Source organism: Rhineura floridana, chromosome 3 (genome assembly GCF_030035675.1).
Source record: "Rhineura floridana isolate rRhiFlo1 chromosome 3, rRhiFlo1.hap2, whole genome shotgun sequence".
NCBI lineage: Eukaryota > Metazoa > Chordata > Lepidosauria > Squamata > Rhineuridae > Rhineura > Rhineura floridana.
This window is the reverse complement of record NC_084482.1, coordinates 87,289,874-87,308,080: the sequence shown is the minus strand read 5'-3', so window position 1 is coordinate 87,308,080 and position 18,207 is coordinate 87,289,874. Positions and strand designations below refer to the sequence as shown.

The following is an 18,207-nucleotide window of genomic DNA, read 5'->3' as shown; positions in this document are numbered from 1 at the left end:
AAAACCAAAAACTGCAACTGTTCTAAAGTAAGATTTTTAGGTACTATGCATTTTCTCTCTCTCTGAAAAGGTGTATTGTGAGCCTACCATTCAGGTTTCCTTGCATGAAGCAATTTTATAAGTTTACAAATGGAAGTTATTATGCAGTAAATACTTTACAAAGTTAAGGACTCAGTCTCATTGACTTTAACAAGAAAGTTGTGCTTATTTTCTCAGCACCACTTTCCCTAAAAGCTTGACTATGCTTGCATGGCAATCTGCTCTTATACTGTTTCTAAACCTGTGGTGTTTTTTTTTTTGTATTGGTGTTAAAACACAAGATTGAAATTTGTGACATGACAATGAAAGCCACAATTTAAAGAACATGCACCACACTGTTTTTAATTTCTTCGTTATAGCATAAAGCTTTTGATATCCCCTTGTTCACTGTATTCTTAACATTTTTTTTCTTATGAAACAAAAAAAATGCCAGTAACTTAATTTCTGGTGTTCATATTAAATGTTCTGTTAACTTGACCTTTATGTAACTTATTATATAAGTAGCCCTCATATCCTCTCCACCAGTAAGCATGTGTGTGTGTGTGTGGGGAGTTGCCTGGAGATATGGACCTCACCAAATGCCCCACCAAGAAATGTGGCTGCTAACAAGGAAGGCTGGCTATGGGGCTGTCTAGGTATGCAAATCTATACAGCTTAACATCTTGCCTCTATCTGTGATAGTCCCTGGAGTATTTCAGAAGAAAGGGAACCAAGTTCATGGTAAAATACAGCACACTTTCCTAACACTCAGGCTGTGTAAACACCGTATCTTTAAAGCACATTTAAAGTGCATGGTTTCTATCAAAAGAATCCTGGGAACTGTAGTTTACCCCTCACAGAACCACAGTTCCCAGCATCCTTAACAAACTATAGTTCCCAGGATTCTTTGGGAGAAGTCATGTACTTTAAATGTGCTTGAAACGTATGGTGTGGAGGCCTTAGTCACCTCCACTGCTATACAAAGTAGCAAACTGAGGCGTAATTCATGCATGCAGATTGTGTGGTGGCAGCCATCTAGGTTGAATCTGCCATTCACCGTGCCTTCTCAAAAATTATTTTAACAAAGCCACAACAAGAACCCTTCTGAAAATTGAACCTTTTTTAACCTTTCTGAAAATTGCTTTATCTGACTGGTTTGCTACAGAGAGCAGATGCCACCTGGCCATAGTGTAAGTGATCAACATATTACACTGTGCATATGTAAATTGGTCCTTAAAGTGAAGCAAAAGGAGCAATTCAAAGGAATTACCTATGAGTCGAGCTGTCAGACAAGTACTCTGCTGATAAAAGCAAGGGGAGGGTGGGGCAGAATCATTACTCCCTAGTCATCTGCTCTCTTTTAGAGTAAATCCATGTCTCTTTGTAGTCAGTGAAATTTCCTATGAAGGGTGCTTTCACACTGCAGTTTATTCTGCTATTCTGACGATTTCTTACCTGGTAATCTGCGCATTATATTTGAGCTTTCACACGACATACCGGGTAGCTCTGGAATTCTAGTGGAATGTAGTGCACGTATAGCACTAATTTCCACAATAAATGATACCAGAAATAATCCGTTAGCAAGGCTGGGAACCCAGAAGATTGTGGGAGTTTTTCGCTAGCTGCTGCCACTCATGTAACAGGCATTCCAGCATGCAATGCATTCCCACCCTTTAGTAGCACAGGTTTTTTTTTGCCTGACGAACATCGGTGCAGGTAGCAGCAGCATTTCCCACACACCCCATCTTGATACAACTAAAACAATTTAAAAAGTCAGATCCTAAAGGGAGAGGGCTTGCATGGCAATGGGACAAGATCTTAGACCTCCTACACAGTGGGGAACAGTGTGCATAGGTGAGGGATGAAAACAAGCTGTGTGAAAGACAGTTGCGCGAAATGCCGCTATATCAGCTGAAGAAGAACTATTCCTTATCGCAAGAGGTACTGCAGTGTGAAAGGGATTTTAAAATTTGGGACAGAAGCGCTACCTTTTTATTCCGTTAAACTAGTGCTATTAGCCCCATGTGTGAAAGCAGCCGAAGTGTAGTGCATCTATAGAGCATCCTCAATATACTTTCACATGTCATAAAAATGGATCCAAGTGAATAATAATCTGAAGAGACTCTCCCTGGACCAAGGACATTTTAATAACTATAAGCCAGTGGCAAATGTTCCATTCCTGGGCAAGGTCCTTGAATGAGTAGTTGCAGGCCAGCTCCAGACACTCTTGGATGAGACAGATTATCTGGATCCATTTCAGTCGGGTTTCAGGCCTGGTTTTGGCACGGAAACAGCCTTGGTTGCCCTGTATGATGACCACTGTCGGGAGAGAGACAGGGGGAGTGTGACTCTGTTGATTTTTCTTGATGTCCCAGCGGCTTTTGATACCATCAACCATGGTATCCTTCTGGGAAGACTGGCTGAGTTGAGAGTGGGAAGGACTGCATGGCGGTGCTTCCGCTCCTACTTGGCAGGTCAACTCCAGAAGGTGGTGCTTGGGGAACATTGCTCGGCACCCTGGACTCTCCAGTATGGCGCAGGGATCAGTTCTGTCCCCCATGCTGTTCAACATCTATGTGAAACTGTTGGGTTCGGTCATCCGGAGCTTTGCAGTGCGTTGCCATCAGTATGCTGATGACACACAGCTCTATTTCTCCTTTTTGTCAAGACTTTCCTCTTCTCCCAGGCATTTTAGCATGTCTTTTTAAATTGCTTTTTAAAAATGTGTTTTTAAAAATGTGTGTATTTGTTTTTAATGTTTTTAATTGTTGTAAACCGCCCAGAGAGTTTTGGCTATAGGGCGGTATATAAATGCAATTAATAATAATAACAATAACAACAACAACAGCACAGAGTTTTTTCAGTGTTAAGCTTATGATACATAAAACCATCAGAACTGCTATTGTATGGATCATCAGGTGACTGTGATTTTATCGAAACAAATACAGCCCTCTGGAATACACCATGAAAATACAACATTGCTCCCACTTAATAGCATATATATGATACGGAGTTAGGTACTACTGTAAGGTCAATTTTCAAGGTACAAGATTTTGTAAGGTGCAAAACTAATCTTCAAAATCTTGCAAGCAGTTCTCTGGCTGTCATACAAATCCTTAGAGTTTTGTAGCACCACAAATAGTGGTGCTCAAACTGTGAGGTAGACTTTCTTTAGGGGGCATGGAACACCTGAAGGATGGAGCAGAAAATCTGAAGCAAGAATTGGATCCTAAGACAGATGGATCCTTCCTTCTTATACCAGTCAAGGCATGAGAAGATTGAACATTATCTAAAAGAAATCTTCCTGATCCACTTTGGATTTGCTCCCCCACCGCTAATGTCACATCACCTGTGACCGACTTGGGGGAAAGGTGCTATCACTTTAATCTAGAATGCCAGTGACAGATCAATGCTCTGATCCACAGATTCCTACATGCAGCAACAAGCTACATGCATGGAACTATGCACAAGAAGGTCTCTGCCCAGTCACCTGTGAAACAGATTGGTAGTTCTGGGTGAGGAAGGGCAGAAGATAGAATAAATTTAGAAAAGAGGCCTTTAGAAACATAGTCACAAAGGCTAACACATTAATTTTGTCAGATAAACTTTCATGGTCTCCCATCTATGAAAACATTCAGGCTATCATAATTGAGTTAGCCTTTGAGAAGATGCAGGATGCTGTTTTGTTTTTGTTTTTACAGCAGACTGAGCCCTTTCTCATTTTACACAGCAATTATGAATGTCAGTGTTTGACACTGTAGAAATTCAAAGTGTGAAAGGCAGACAGGCATCCCTCAATACTTGAGGAAGAATGCAGGGGGACTGTTTGGCACAAGTCCTGTTCAGGGGATGTTACATGTAAGTTGTATGCAAGCTTTGGGCATGCCTAAATATATTGCTTCATGCACTCTACTTCCCTGAGCAACAGGACATTTCAGGCACATTTTTTCTAATGTATATTTGCTTGTGAAGAGAGCACACCACAGATTTATTATATTTTTGTAGTCCATTTGCAAATATCAATTTACAGGCTGAGCTAGGGTAGGATCAAGAAGACACCCAATTTATGCCATTCTTTAAAGTTGCATCAGATTGCTCAAAATCAACTGCATATCATTGCAGCTTTGCCTCCCGCCAAGGTGGCTTTTTGATAGACAGCTACAATACTCAGTTGGCTTTCTTGTTGCCCTAAATTCATCCAGACTCACATCTGCCAGGTAAAACATGAGCATCAAGCTATTACTAGAACTGCAGCCAAAATGAAAGAGATAGGAGCACATAAATGGTGGGACACATTGAATGGATGGAGTGAAAATTCATCTGGTGCAGTAACTATTATGATATATTCAACTGTAGTCATACTAATTTATTTATTTATTATTTAATTTGTATCCCGCCCTTCCTCCCAGCAGGAGCCCAGGGCAGCAAACAAAGCACTAAAAACATTTTAAAACATCATAAAAACAGGGGGTTGCTGTGGTCTATAGGAGTTCCATCTCTCTCTCCAAGCACCATGTCCATATAACTACTGGTCTGGAATGTTTGCACCTTGTGTTGGATCAGGGGGACAGATTGGAGATTCTGTTGGTGTACCGCCCACCCAGCTGCTCAACAGACTCCCTAACTGAGCTGACGGAGGTGGTCTCGGATGTATTGTTGAGATCACCCAGACTGTTGGTGCTGGAGGTTGTCAACATCCATGCCGAGGCCGTCTTATCTGGGGCGGCTCAGGATTTCATGGTTTCCATGACAACCATGGGGCTGTCCCAATGTGTTACTGGCCCAACACACGTGGCAGGGCATACTCTAGACTTGATTTTTGTAACTGGACATGGGGATGGTGATCTGAATGTAGGGAGTCTTACATCAGCCCCTTTGTCATGGACAGATCACCACTTGTTGAAGTTTAGACTTACAGTGGCTTTTCCCCTCTGCAAGGGTGGGGGACCCATTAAGATGGTCCGCCCCCAGAGACTAATGAATCCGGATGGCTTTCAAAAGGCTCTGGGGAATTTTCCGGCTGACAGGGCTGGCGATCCTGTCGAAACCCTGGTTGAACTGTGGAATACTGAAATGACCCGGGCAGTTGACATGATCACTCCTGCGCGCCCTCTCCTATGTAGAGCTCATACAGCTCCATGAGCTGAGAGCAATGAAACAGTATAGGAGATGGCTTGAGTGCAGATGGAGACGAACTCCTGATGGATGCAACTATACACTGGTAAGTGCCTATACAAAGTTGTATTTAGGGGCAGTGCGGGCAGCAAAAAAACAATATTTTGTTGCCACTATTAAATCTTCTATCTGCCGTCTGGCAGAGCTTTTTAAAGTTGTCAGAGGGCTATTACATTCTGGCCCGAGGGACACGGTAGAACCATCTGAAGCATGCTGTAATGAATTTGCTAGGCACTTCCAGGATAAAATCTCTTGCATTCGTCAGGACTTGGACTCCAGTGTTATAGCAGTTGAATCAAATGAGGTATCCGGAGCACAGCTTGGTCATGATTTTTTGGATGAGTTTCAATTGGTGCAGCTTGAGGACATTGACAAGGTGATTGGACAGGTGCGTGCGACCACTTCTGTGCTGGATCCTTGCCCCTCTTGGCTAATAAAAGCTAGCAGGGATGGAACAGCTGGCTGGGCCAGGGAAGTGATAAATGCCTCCCTGCGCGAGGGAGAGGTCCCTGCCTGCCTTAAGGCGGCAGTAGTGAGACCACTTTTGAAGAAATCTTCCCTGGACCCAGAAAATCTTAATAATTACAGACGGGTAGCAAATGTCCCATTCCTGGGCAAGGTCCTAGAAAGAGTGGTTGCGGACCAGCTCCAGACACTCTTGGGTGAGACCGATTATCTGGATCCATTTCAATCGGGTTTCAGGCCCGGTTTTGGCACGGAGACGGCCTTGGTCGCCCTGTATGATGACCTCTGCCGGGAGAAAGACAGGGGGAGTGTAACTCTGTTGATTCTCCTTGATCTCTCAGCGGCTTTTGATACCATTGACCATGGTATCCTTCTGGGGAGACTTGCGGATTTGGGAGTTGGAGGTACTGCCTGGCAGTGGTTCTACTCCTACTTGGCGGATTGTCTTCAGAAGGTAGTGCTTGGGCAGCATTGCTCGACACCCTGGGCTCTCCAATATGGAGTCCCACAGGGGTCAGTTCTGTCCCCCATGCTCTTTAACATCTACATGAAGCTGCTGGGTGCTGTCATCAGGAGTTTTGGAGTACGTTCTCACCAGTATGCTGATGACACGCAGCTTTACTTCTCCTTTTCATCTTCATCAGGTGAGGCTGTCAAGGTGCTGAACTGGTGCCTGGCTGCGATAATGGACTGGATGAGAGCGAATAAATTGAAGCTCAATCCAGACAAGACTGAGATGCTGTTAGTGGGTGGTTCCCCTGACCAGATGGTGGATGTTCAACCTGTCCTGGATGGGGTTGCACTCCCCCTGAAGGAGCAGGTTCATAGTTTGGGAGTTTTATTAGAACCATCCCTGTCACTGGAAGCTCAGGTAGCCTCGGTGGCACAGAGTGCTTTCTACCAGCTTCGGCTGGTGGCCCAGCTACGCCACTACCTGGACAGGGAAAACCTTACTTCAGTTGTTCATGCTCTGGTAACCTCTAAATTAGACTACTGCAATGCACTCTACATGGGGCTGCCCTTGAAGACGGCTCGGAAGCTGCAGCTCGTGCAAAATGCGGCGGCCAGACTGATAACCGGGACCAGGCGGTCCGAACATATAACACCGATTCTGGCCCGCTTGCACTGGTTGCCTATAAGTTTCTGGGCTCGATTCAAGGTGCTGGTTTTAACCTATAAAGCCTTGTACGGCATGGGGCCACAATACCTGATGGAACGCCTCTCCCGATATGAACCTACCCGTACACTGCGCTCAACATCGAAGGCCCTTCTCTGGGTGCCTACTCAAAGAGAAGCCCGGAAGGTGACAATAAGAAAAAGGGCCTTCTCAGTGGTGGCCCCTGAACTATGGAATACCCTTCCTGATGAGGTCCGCTTGGCGCCAACATTACTATCTTTTCGGCGCCAGGTAAAAACCTTCCTCTTCTCCCAGGCATTTTAGTATTTTAGTATTTAATATGTATTATAGTATGTATTTTATTATGTTTTTAATTTTTGATATAATTAATTTATTTTAAACTACTTGATACGTGCGGTTTTAATTGTATGTCAGATGTTTTGTCTGTTGTAAACCGCCCAGAGAGCTTTGGCTATGGGGCGGTATATAAATTTAATTAATAATAAATAAATAAATAAATAAATAAATCTTAAAATACATTAAAACAAAACAACGTTAAAAACATTTTTTAAAAAACAACTTTAAAAAAGGGTTAAGAACATTATTAAAAAACATATTAAGCAATTCTAACACAGACGCAGACTGGGATAGGTCTCAACTTAAAAGGCTTATTGAAAGAGGAAAGTCTTCAAAAGGTGCCGAAAAGATAGCAGAGATGGTGCCTGCCTAATGTTCAAAGGGAGGAAATTCCACAGGGTAGGTGCTGCCACACTAAAGGTCCATTTCCTATATTGTGCAGAACGAACCTCCTGATAAGATGGTATCTGCAGGAGGCCCTCACCTGCAGAGTGCAGTGATCGACTGGGTATATAAGGAATAAGACGGTCTTTCAGGTATCCTGGTCCTGAGCTGTATACTACTTTGTATGCCAAAACTAGAACCTTGAACTTGGCCCGGTAGCAAATGGGCAGCCAGTGCAATTCTTTCAGCAGCAGGGTGACATGTTGGCGGTACCATGCCCAGTGAGCAGTCTTGCCGCTGCATTTTGCACCAGCTGCAGCTTCCAGACCAACCTCAAGGGCAGCCCCACATAGAGCGCATTTCAGTAATCCACCCTGGAGGTTACAAGTGCATGGACAACAGTGGTCAGGCTATCCCGGTCCAGAAATGGCCACAGCTATCTCACCAGCCGAAGCTGGTAAAAGGCACTCCTAGCCACGGAGGTCACCTGGGCCTCTAGCAACAAAGATGGATCCAGGAACACCCACAGGCTATGGACCTGCTCTTTCAGAGGGAGTACAACCTGATCCAAAGCAGGCAACTGACCAATTATCCAAACTCGGGAACCACCAACCCACAGTGCCTCCGTATTGCTAGGATCTAGACTCAGTTTATTGGCCCTCATTCAGCCCACCACTGAGTCCAGGCAGCAGTCCAGGGCTTGCATGGCCTCTCCCGATTCAGATGTTACAGAGAAATAGAGCTGGGTATCATCAGCATACTGCTGACACCTCACTCTAAAGCTCCTGATGACCGCTCTCAAGGGCTTCATATAGATGTTAAACTGCATGGGGGACAAGATGGTACCCTGCGGCACCCCACAACACAACTGCCAGCGGGCTGAAAGACAGTCAAGGGCTTCATATAGATGTTAAACAGCATGGGGGACAAGATGGTACCCTGCGGCACCCCACAACACAACTGCCAGTGGGCTAAAAGACAGTCACCCAATGCTATTCTCTGAAAGCGACCCTGGAGATGGGATTGGAACCACTGTAAAACAATGCCTCCAATACCCATCTCACCAAGTCTGCCCAGAAGGATACCATGGTCAATGGTATCAAAAGCTGCTGAGAGATCAAGAATAACAGGGTCACACTCCCACTGTCCTTCTCCCAATAAAGGTCATCCATCAGGGCGACCAAGGCCGATTCAGTCCCATAACCAGGCCTGAACCCAGACTGGGATGGGTCAAGATAATCTGTTTCATCCAAGAGTACTTGCAGTTGCTGCACCACATCCCTCTCAATCACCTTCCCTAAGAAGGGAATATTTGCAACTGGTCAGTAGTTGTCACAAACCGATGGGTCCAGGGTGGGCTTTGTCAGGAGTGGTCAGATCACCGCCTCTTTCAAGGTGGCTGGAACCACTCCCTCTCGCAATGATGCGTTGACCACACCCTGGATCCACTCGGTCAGACCCCCTCAGCAAGCTTTAATAAGCAAAGCAGGGCAAGGGTCGAGACGACACATTACTGGCCACATCATTGCAAGCACCTTGTCCACATCATCAGGCCACATCAACTGAAACCGTTCCCAAGAAGGTGCAGCAGACGTTGCACTGAACACCTCATTGGGGACTACAGTAGATGTGGATGGGGCATCAAGACTGCTACAGGGGCGAGCAACTTTACCCTCAAAGTGGACAATGTGTGGCAATAATTGGTATGTTGTTATTGATTAAATTGATGTTGTCTCAGGAACAAAATCTGTGGAAATTGGAAGAACGGATTAAGTTCTGCTATAAACAAAGAGAGCACTAAGGAACATTGTAATACACACTCTTAGCGATGCGTGGAGCTGTTGCAAAGAATATCGATAATATTGTGCCTCTTTCATTCTTTGATTCATCTCAGTGAACCAAAGTTTGGAAGCTTAAGAGGTGCAGATAATCCTGGGAAACAGCCCTTCTGTGGGATCTTGTCTGTAAATGCTAGAAGCCAAGGGGCACAGACATTCTGACTTTCACAGAAAAAACTCAAAATTTATGAGTTTATGTATCAGTAGAAAGCAGTCGATTCTAACAAGCAATGGGATCATCTGGACAAAGGCTGTGATATCAGTTGACCTTTAGGGGATAAGAGATCAATCACCCCAAACCAGGAATTTACAGTAACTTTCCTCAGAAGACAGGAAACACATCTGGTAAACCCAGAACCTCTATCGGTAATTCCAAACCTTTCCATTGTCTTGCACGTCTTGTCCGTATTCTCCCTCCCAACTTACATGCAGTCCAATGGAGAAACAAAATGCATTTAAACCTAGCAATTTAGAGAATTGGTAACACCTTTCTCTCATGGGCTCACTCTATACAGTGTGGCCTTACTCTATACAATGCTTCCTAGGAACAACATCCGGGCTGCACGGAAGTGCAATAACAGGAAGGGTTAGATCAATTGTATCTAGCAAAGTTTACAGTAAGGGTGGAGCTTTGGCTCATGGGCTAGACATGGAAATTCCTTCTGACCTTAGACTCTCACTGCAATCTTCAAGAAAGGTATATTCCCCTCAGTTCTGGAGCTCTTTTCTTTTTCTCTCTGTGTGATTTGATGCAACTCTGAATGTGTGTAGGTTTAGGTTCTCTGTATTATTCTATCTAGAACATTAGGGAATGAATGGCACTGTTTGTGCTGACTGTAATTGCAAAATGTAATATTTTTCCTGTTTCTTCTAATAAACCAATCTTTATTTTACTCTGTGTGCTTTATTGGGGTTAAGGGTAAGGTTATAAACACATGAGACTGGTGTGTGGGTTTAATTCCAGCAAAAGGTTCTGCTACAGGGGTGGCATTTGAATGTCCGGTGAACATACATGCATGTGGGGATTCAAACGTACACATGTAACAAACTTGTTTTGCCTCAGCCCAGTATAAACTTTAATTATACAGATAATAGAATCCTGGTAGTGGTAACCTTTAGACACAACTAACGACATCCAAATCAATATATCATACAGACCTTTCATACTTTAGTATCAAATATCATATGAATATACAACATAAATCCAGGTCATCTTGTGAGTCATCTTGAATGAGGTACACACACACAGTTTCTACTTACTGGAGGCCACAGTCATATTTAAGTAGAGCCAGTGCTGACCAGCAATGCCTTTGCTTCAGTCGCTTGCATCTTAGCAGCACACAGAAGCAACTTGAAAGATTTTCAAATAATCTCATGTGTTATGGATAAAATTGTAATGTGGATCTTTATCTCCCTCTGGTGATTGATCTACATAACTTGTTTAAACCTACCACTGATTGCACAACATAGCCCTTTAGCGCACACCACACTGGCTCTTGTCTTTCTTACCATTAGTATCATATAATTGAATCCAGTAAAATGTGGGTGCTCAGTGCAGGCAGTTTATGAGGAAAGGAGCATAAAGGCTAATAGGAGATCACTACACAGGACAGGAAGGAAGGTACAATTACAGTGGCAGATTTGTAGTCTGACAGCAGTCAGAAAAATAACATAAATCTCTACTGTGTCACATCCCAATATATGTCAAGATAAATCAATCTTAAAATATGGAAATATCTTGCCACCAAACACTGCTGAAGAATAAAAAAATGTCCAGGGTTGTTGAACTTTTTTGTCTGACTTCACATATAAGTTATTTGGGGATCTAGAATACATATGAGTAGAGATGGAGGAGAAATTCGATTCCGTTTGCATTTAAAGCTGAACCTATCAAATTCACAATATGAAAACTGAAACACAGCCATTCTTCAAAATTCACACTTACCCAAATCTTGCAATGGAGTTCTCCAACCAGACAATGTTTACAGAAATGCATATATTAAGGAAAGGTGTGTAATAAAATGAATCTACTAACATACAAAATGCATTGTATGATAAAAAATTCCTTGCAAATGTGAACGTTAGTCAAAAAGGCATACAAAACAACAAGGGTAAAACAGCAAGACTGCTCAAAGTGAGAATAGGAGAACATTTGGGCAACATCAGGAACCAAAGGATTGGCACTCCTCTGGTGAGCCATTTTTTGGAACATGAACTTGTAATTAGGACCTTCAGTTCTGGGCAGCACATGAAAAAACTATGCTCAGAAAAGAAATACAATGGATTTTGAAACTAAAGACTGTGGCCCCTCAGGGAGGAGGTAGATTTTTCTCCTTTTCTAGTTTAAATAATATCAACTGAGTTATACCATATTAATTCCCCTACAACAGTGTATACAGATTCTCTGAAGGTATAAATGGTTGGTAGGTTACAGATAATCCCTTATTCTCTTTAATGAAGGCGGAAATACCTGGGCTTGATAGAAAGCATCTAATAGTATTCTGAGAAGTGATCCTCTTATGACATTTTGCCCTTCTAGTTTGGACAGAAGCTATCCGGATTGGTTTGTTACTTTAAAAAGACAAAAAGTAAGGAAGGCTTTATATTTTTGTAATTGTTTCATGTGGTATGCTGTTCCTAGTTTATTAAATTTCTTGTTAGTCTTCTGATTTGAACAGAATTTTTACTATACTCTGTTAAAAAGTTTTGAGTGTGCTTTAATAGTTTTTATAAATTATAATATCATAACTGATGCTTAATTGTTGTATTATTATTTTTTAGATAAGCCTATGGCAAAGGCCATTTGGCCTTAACAAGTTGGGCTATTTGTCAAAATAAAGAATTTATTTGTTGGCATCTTTGGGAATTATTTCTCCTTTTGGCTCATCATACAAAAGTGTACCTATTGGGAGAAATGCACACTAAAATGCTGAAGAATTTTTCTGAGTTTAAATAAAATAAGAAACAAGGGTTCTATATGAAACTTGGTTTACTGTCTATAACTGTACATGCTAGTCACTGTAAGTACTAGCTGGATTAGTAAAATTCACAAATGCAGTGATTGTGCAGCTGAGCTGATTTGTATACTTAGTATGGATACTAGCAGCCTTTAAGTTTGGTTTGTATTCAGTGTGGGGCTTGGATAAAGAATTTGCATTGCTTTGACAGAGCCAAGGAAATATAGTTCCACAGGTCAGTACAGGGAACTGACTTTGTGTTTTTCTGGGGGGGATGAGAGAGTTTTATGTTTAAGCTGCTCTGTAATGGCTATTACAAGATTCTGTTTAATTTGAGCCATACAGTATGGCTTTACAAGATGCTAGTCTGATGTTAATGATCAGGGATATATCATAATGAAAAATTTTTTAAAATGTTTTTAAGTGATTTATACAAAACGTGGTCTCTAAAAGTACTCTTCTGATGTTTAAGACCATGGTGTTGTCTCCATGACATTAATTTGAGTTTGTATGAATGTTTTTAGCTCCTGAGGAAGGAAAGTGTTTCCAAAACACGCAGAGTACTGCAATAAATTTTACTCTGCACCAGAGCTTGCCTCTCTTTTTGTCTCCAGATTATATTTAGCCAAGCTCTTAACTCTGGAAGCTATAAACCACTTCCTGTTCCCAAACTTCCAAACCTTTCTCTCACTTATTACAATATATTGCTGGGTGAGGTACCTGAAACATTTATGATAATTAAGACTATACTATAGTAATTACAAACACAAACAATTTTCTCCCTCAAACAAATGTCTTGACAGGCCCAGAAACCTCTTGGGGGGGGGATCCAAACTCCTTTTTTTCCATGTGGCTGGTTGTTGAGGCAATTAGACACAGAAAGAGACACTGTAAGACAGCAAATGGCATTTAAACTAGAGCTTGGAAAAGTTACTTTTTTTTAACTACAACTCCCATGAGCCCCAGCCAGCATGGCCACTGGATTGGGCTGATGGGAGTTGTAGTTCAAAAAAGTAACTTTTCCAAGCTCTGAAACACACGCAAACACACAACTGATGCTTGAAGAAAACTGTCTCTTACCTAAAAAAGAGCACTCCCAAACATGAAAGGAAGGAAGCATCTCTTCCATATGGTTCAGGATTGGTATTGGGGAAATTAAGGTTCTTGTGCCTTTTAACAGTTGTATTTCCACAATCAGGACCAATAAAACATAGCTGACTTCCCATGGTAAACAGCAGTGACTACAACTATGATTGCAGAGACACCTTCTGAAACACGGTAAGACATTTCAGGTGTTAAGTATTTGTAGAACTGTACTGCTGAAGTACAGGTTAAGTGCCCACTGAGGAGATGGACCTCACAGGCCTCACAGGCTTCCACATCTTTGCAAGGCTTAACAGCAAGTTATATTAATTAAAACAATAGAAGGGTCAGAACCACTAAATGTAATTGTTTCACAAATCATTGTATCTAGTCCAGCATCCTGTTCTCACAGTGGCCAACCAGTTGCTCATGGGAGGCCTACAAGCAGAACCTGAGCACAAGAGCACTCTCCCTCCTGCAGTTTCCAACAACTGGTATTTGGAAGCATACTGCCTCTGCCTATGGAGGCCGAATGTAGCCATTATGGCTACTAGCCATTAATAGCCTTTTCCTCTATGAATTTGCCTAATCCTCTTTTAAATCCACCCAAGTTGGTGGCCATCACTGCCTCTTGTGGGAGTGAATTCCATAGTTTAGCTGTGCACTGTGTGAAGAAGTACTTTCTTTGGCATGTCCTGAATCCTCCAACATTCAACTTCATTGGATGTCCACAAGTTCTGGTATTATGAGCGAGGGAGAAAAGCTTTTCTCTATCTACTTTTCCATGCCATGTATAATTTTATACACTTCTATCATGTCACCTCTGACTCACCTTTTCTCTAAACTAAAAAGCCCCCAGTGCTACAGCCTTTCCTCATAGGGTAGTCACTCCATCTCCTTGATCAGTTTGGTTGCCCTTTTCTGAACCTTTTCCAACTCTATAGTAACTTTTTTGAGGTGAGGTGACCAGAACTGTGCACAGTTTTCCAAATGCGGCCGCACCATAGATTTGTATAACAGCATTATAATATTGGCAGTTTTATTTCCAAATGTGAAATGATACGTCAAATGATTCAGACTGATAATACAATATCAAACTTGATTTTAAACTGGTAAGATGTCCCATTCTAAGAAGCACCACTCCAATTTTCTTTTCTCTTTTACTTAGTTCTTTTAAAGACAGGAAGGAAAAGGAAAGGGCGAGAAAGGGAAATATAAACAAACAACAAGGAAGAGAAAGATGACCCTCGTCCAGATGTTTTACCTCATGGAGAAAGAATCTGCCTGGATGTAAAGAGACTTTGTCCCCAACCAACATGCATATGTTCTCACATATAAAGTGTGTACATGTGTAGGTGTCTCTCCACATGTTTGGGAAAACTGCAAATGCAGGGTGCTCGCACAGAGAAGCTTGAGCATGAATAGGCTTGTGTCAGACAGACATGGTAAAAAATGCAGTTGGGACAGAGCCTGCTGCTGTAATGCCAATCCCCTCCCCATTGTTTCTCCATATGATAAAAAGGAGTAAGGAGGCAGGCATATAAAGTATTAGGTGAGCCCCATGCTGTAAATTGGGATTAAAGGTGAATCCAGTTTTTTAAAAGATTGAAGTAAACTGGTTAATTGATCAGTTAAAGCAAGTTAATTTATACTCATAAGGAAAATTCTCAAAAGACAAAGTCTGTAAAGGATATATAATCAGACCAAATTATGAAGTGCATGTTCATGATGATTGAGATATCTGTTTTGAGTTTGGGTCATTTTATTGTCATGGCTTCCTTAGCAAAGATATTCAAGACCAGTAATAGGTTCTGTATATGGATTTTGCACCATACAAAAGAATTGCTCTTCAATAAATATTCAGCAAACATTCATAATCTTTCTTGGTGCCTCTAGGCACTCTAGTATCCGGTGAGTGAAATGACTGATTGGCTGTAGTGAGCCCTCAAGCTTGAAAATAGTGTGTCCTTCTATGATTAGAAAAGAACAAGGTAATTACACTTTGATATAGTTGGGAAAACAAATTATCCCTAGGGCAGAATGCCTGTTTTCAGGATGCAATGTAAACAAAACACCAACAGCATAAGAATGATGGCAAAAAACCCCACCAAGATCTAAATCATAGAAGGTGCTGCTTTTGCTTATATTAGATTTTTCAGGCACAAGATTAAAAACCAAAGCCCTGTCCAACTCATTCTTCTTCCCCAGCAGCTGTTGGAAGTCGTCATCATCATCATCATCATCATCATCATCATTTATTTCTAGTCCACCCTTTATCAAATTAATGATGATGAATATAAATACAGCAAAAATAAGATTGTATAGCACATCAAAGAAAAAAAGCAAACCATAATTAAAACAATACAATCTACTGACACAAGAGATAGACAATTTAATTTATGGCTGGTCTCAGTTATATCAGTATGCTGAAAAGGCTTGAGCAAAATGGTGTGCCTTCATCTGGCACCAAGCAGCATTGGCATTAGTTGTACCTCAGAGAAGAGGGGGTGGGGTGGTAGTAGTACTAGTAATAACAATAATCTCCATATAACACCATAAAATTAAGAAATTAAAAGTAAATTGGTAAATCCTGGTAGACTGGGAGCTAGGAATGTTACATCTCAGCACAAAACTGGAATTCATTATGCAATGTTGGTAGAATATTGTTATATATTCTGTATTGGGATAACATGGCTTGCCTTCTGACATTACCAATTATGCAAGCTTCCTTGAAGTGCTTTAGCAACATAACTGAACTTCATGTTTTTATCCACTGCCACTGCAGATCACAAAAATTATTTGGACAAGCTGTTATATACATTTCAATATGTGATGCCCAGCACCAAAGCATACATGTTATTAGACCACTAGGCAAAGAAGAAGAAAAACTAAGCCAGTTTAAAGCATGTTTAAATCAAAGAGGTCAACCATGTTCCCTGGCTTAGGTTTTTTTTTCTGTAACAAATTTACAGAAATTTTCTCTAACAAAGAAAATTGTGGCTGAGTTTCTGTAATATGACACTTTAGTAAAATCTAGATCATAAATCTAAGCAATAGCAACAGAATCTACAACAGAGTAGGGATGCTTGAGGAACTCTTTATTTGCAAAACAGCATTATAAAAAGATGGGGGGGTTAAACCTCCTAGGCCTCTGTAACTGAGATTAAAGTGGTAATTCCTAAACAGAATAACTTCAAAGGCTGCAACATGAAACTGCTACCTTAGTGATCAAAAGGTTCAGTTTTGTCTTCTGAGGTATGGATTAAAAAAAATGTGTTTAAAAATCACACTATATCATGGGCCCCAAAGAAAACCTGTGGCAGGAATGAGCGGAAGAAGAATGGGGTACAGAACTTAGAGAGCGGATTTATTTATTGTTTATTTATTACATTTATACCCCGCCTTTCTTTTCATGACAGAAACCCAAGGCAGCTTACATATGGGGTTCCCAGGCCAGGCACTGACTAGACCTGACCTGACCCTGCTTAGCTTCAGCAGGGCCCTGGTCTTATGTGCCCTCAGACCATAGCCTAGGACCATCAGTTCTGCTGTCAGCTGGGATCGTCAGTTCTGCTGTCAGCTGGGATCGTCAGTTCTGCTGAAGGGAATCAGAACAGCACAGTGTAAGGATTTTCACAGCCCTATGAGCCTACTAGCAAAATTATTGAGAACAGCACATAAACCCCCCTTCTCCTATCAGAGCCATCCAAAGATAAAGATGCCATGGCATCTATCCCAGATCTAGCTGAGGAACAAAGTGAAAGTGGCCAGCCAGAGTTACTGGCTCCTATCTCTCCAAGATCTTGCTGAATGGCAAGACTCAAGTTCAACTTGAGAAGTTATTATCAGCTCCTCAAAAGAGGTTGCACTTGGTAGAAAAAAGGGTGAGAATGACTGACAATTAACCCACAGTGTGCAGCCCCCACCCTTCTCTGATTTATAAGCTTAGCAATGCTTGTGGTTCTCCATTGCAACAATGGTATTCGCCATCTTCACAACGCTTGGTGTGTATCCTGAGATAACCCCCAGTGTGTTCCTATATCCTGATTTATGCCCCGAGTGTAATGCTGCATTTCCTGTACTGAATTCTGTACTGGATATGACACATCATCATGCTCATCAGGTGGTATCTGATATATATGGGAATATGGTAGAACATCTACTTTGCATGGAGAAGGTCCCAGGTTTAATCCCTAAACCACCCAGTTCAGCTATGGGGTGGTATACAAATTCAATCAATCCCTAGTAGGGATGAGCAAGAATTTTGATAAAATCAAACTTGGCACCAAACCTCCTGATAGTCCACAGGTCTGCTATTTTGCAGACCGATCCTGAATGTGGATTACTGCATGTCAGGTGTTGAAACCTACTTGCAGAAGGGCAAACATTCATCAAATATCCACAGAAAGAATATCTGCAACCAAAATTCCCAGAAAAGAAATATGTTTCTGCCCTCATATTACTGAGCCTGACTTCAGTTGTGAAGCTTTGGGATCAAAGGTGAATTCAAGTAACTGAAACTTGCTCTGGTTTTTATTGCTTCAGGAATTCAGTCTTTGTGAATTCCAATAAAAACTGATCTAATCTATATCTCCCAGACTAATGTGCAGATAGGAACATAGGAGAATATCCAACGGTGATTGGCTGCTGACTGTCCATTATCAGGGAGGGGCAACTTTGGGCAATCCCCCTCCCCATTGCAACATTCTGCATTGTTACCGGTAGGATGACTTGCATTTTTTTGATCCTCAAGGAAAGCAGGGAAAGAAAGGGTTAACACAGAGCCTAAAGCAAAGGCTTGTGTTACATAAGT

General features: G+C 41.8%; 1 long non-coding RNA gene across 1 annotated transcript; it reads left to right on the top strand.

Moving 5' to 3' along the window:
* Window positions 1-12,436: 12,436 nt before the first annotated feature.
* On the top strand, window positions 12,437-15,271 carry LOC133382206 (uncharacterized). Its single transcript, XR_009761845.1, has 3 exons — window positions 12,437-12,546; window positions 13,510-13,589; window positions 14,563-15,271. It is a non-coding gene; the product is annotated as an uncharacterized LOC133382206 (long non-coding RNA).
* Window positions 15,272-18,207: the final 2,936 nt, after the last annotated feature.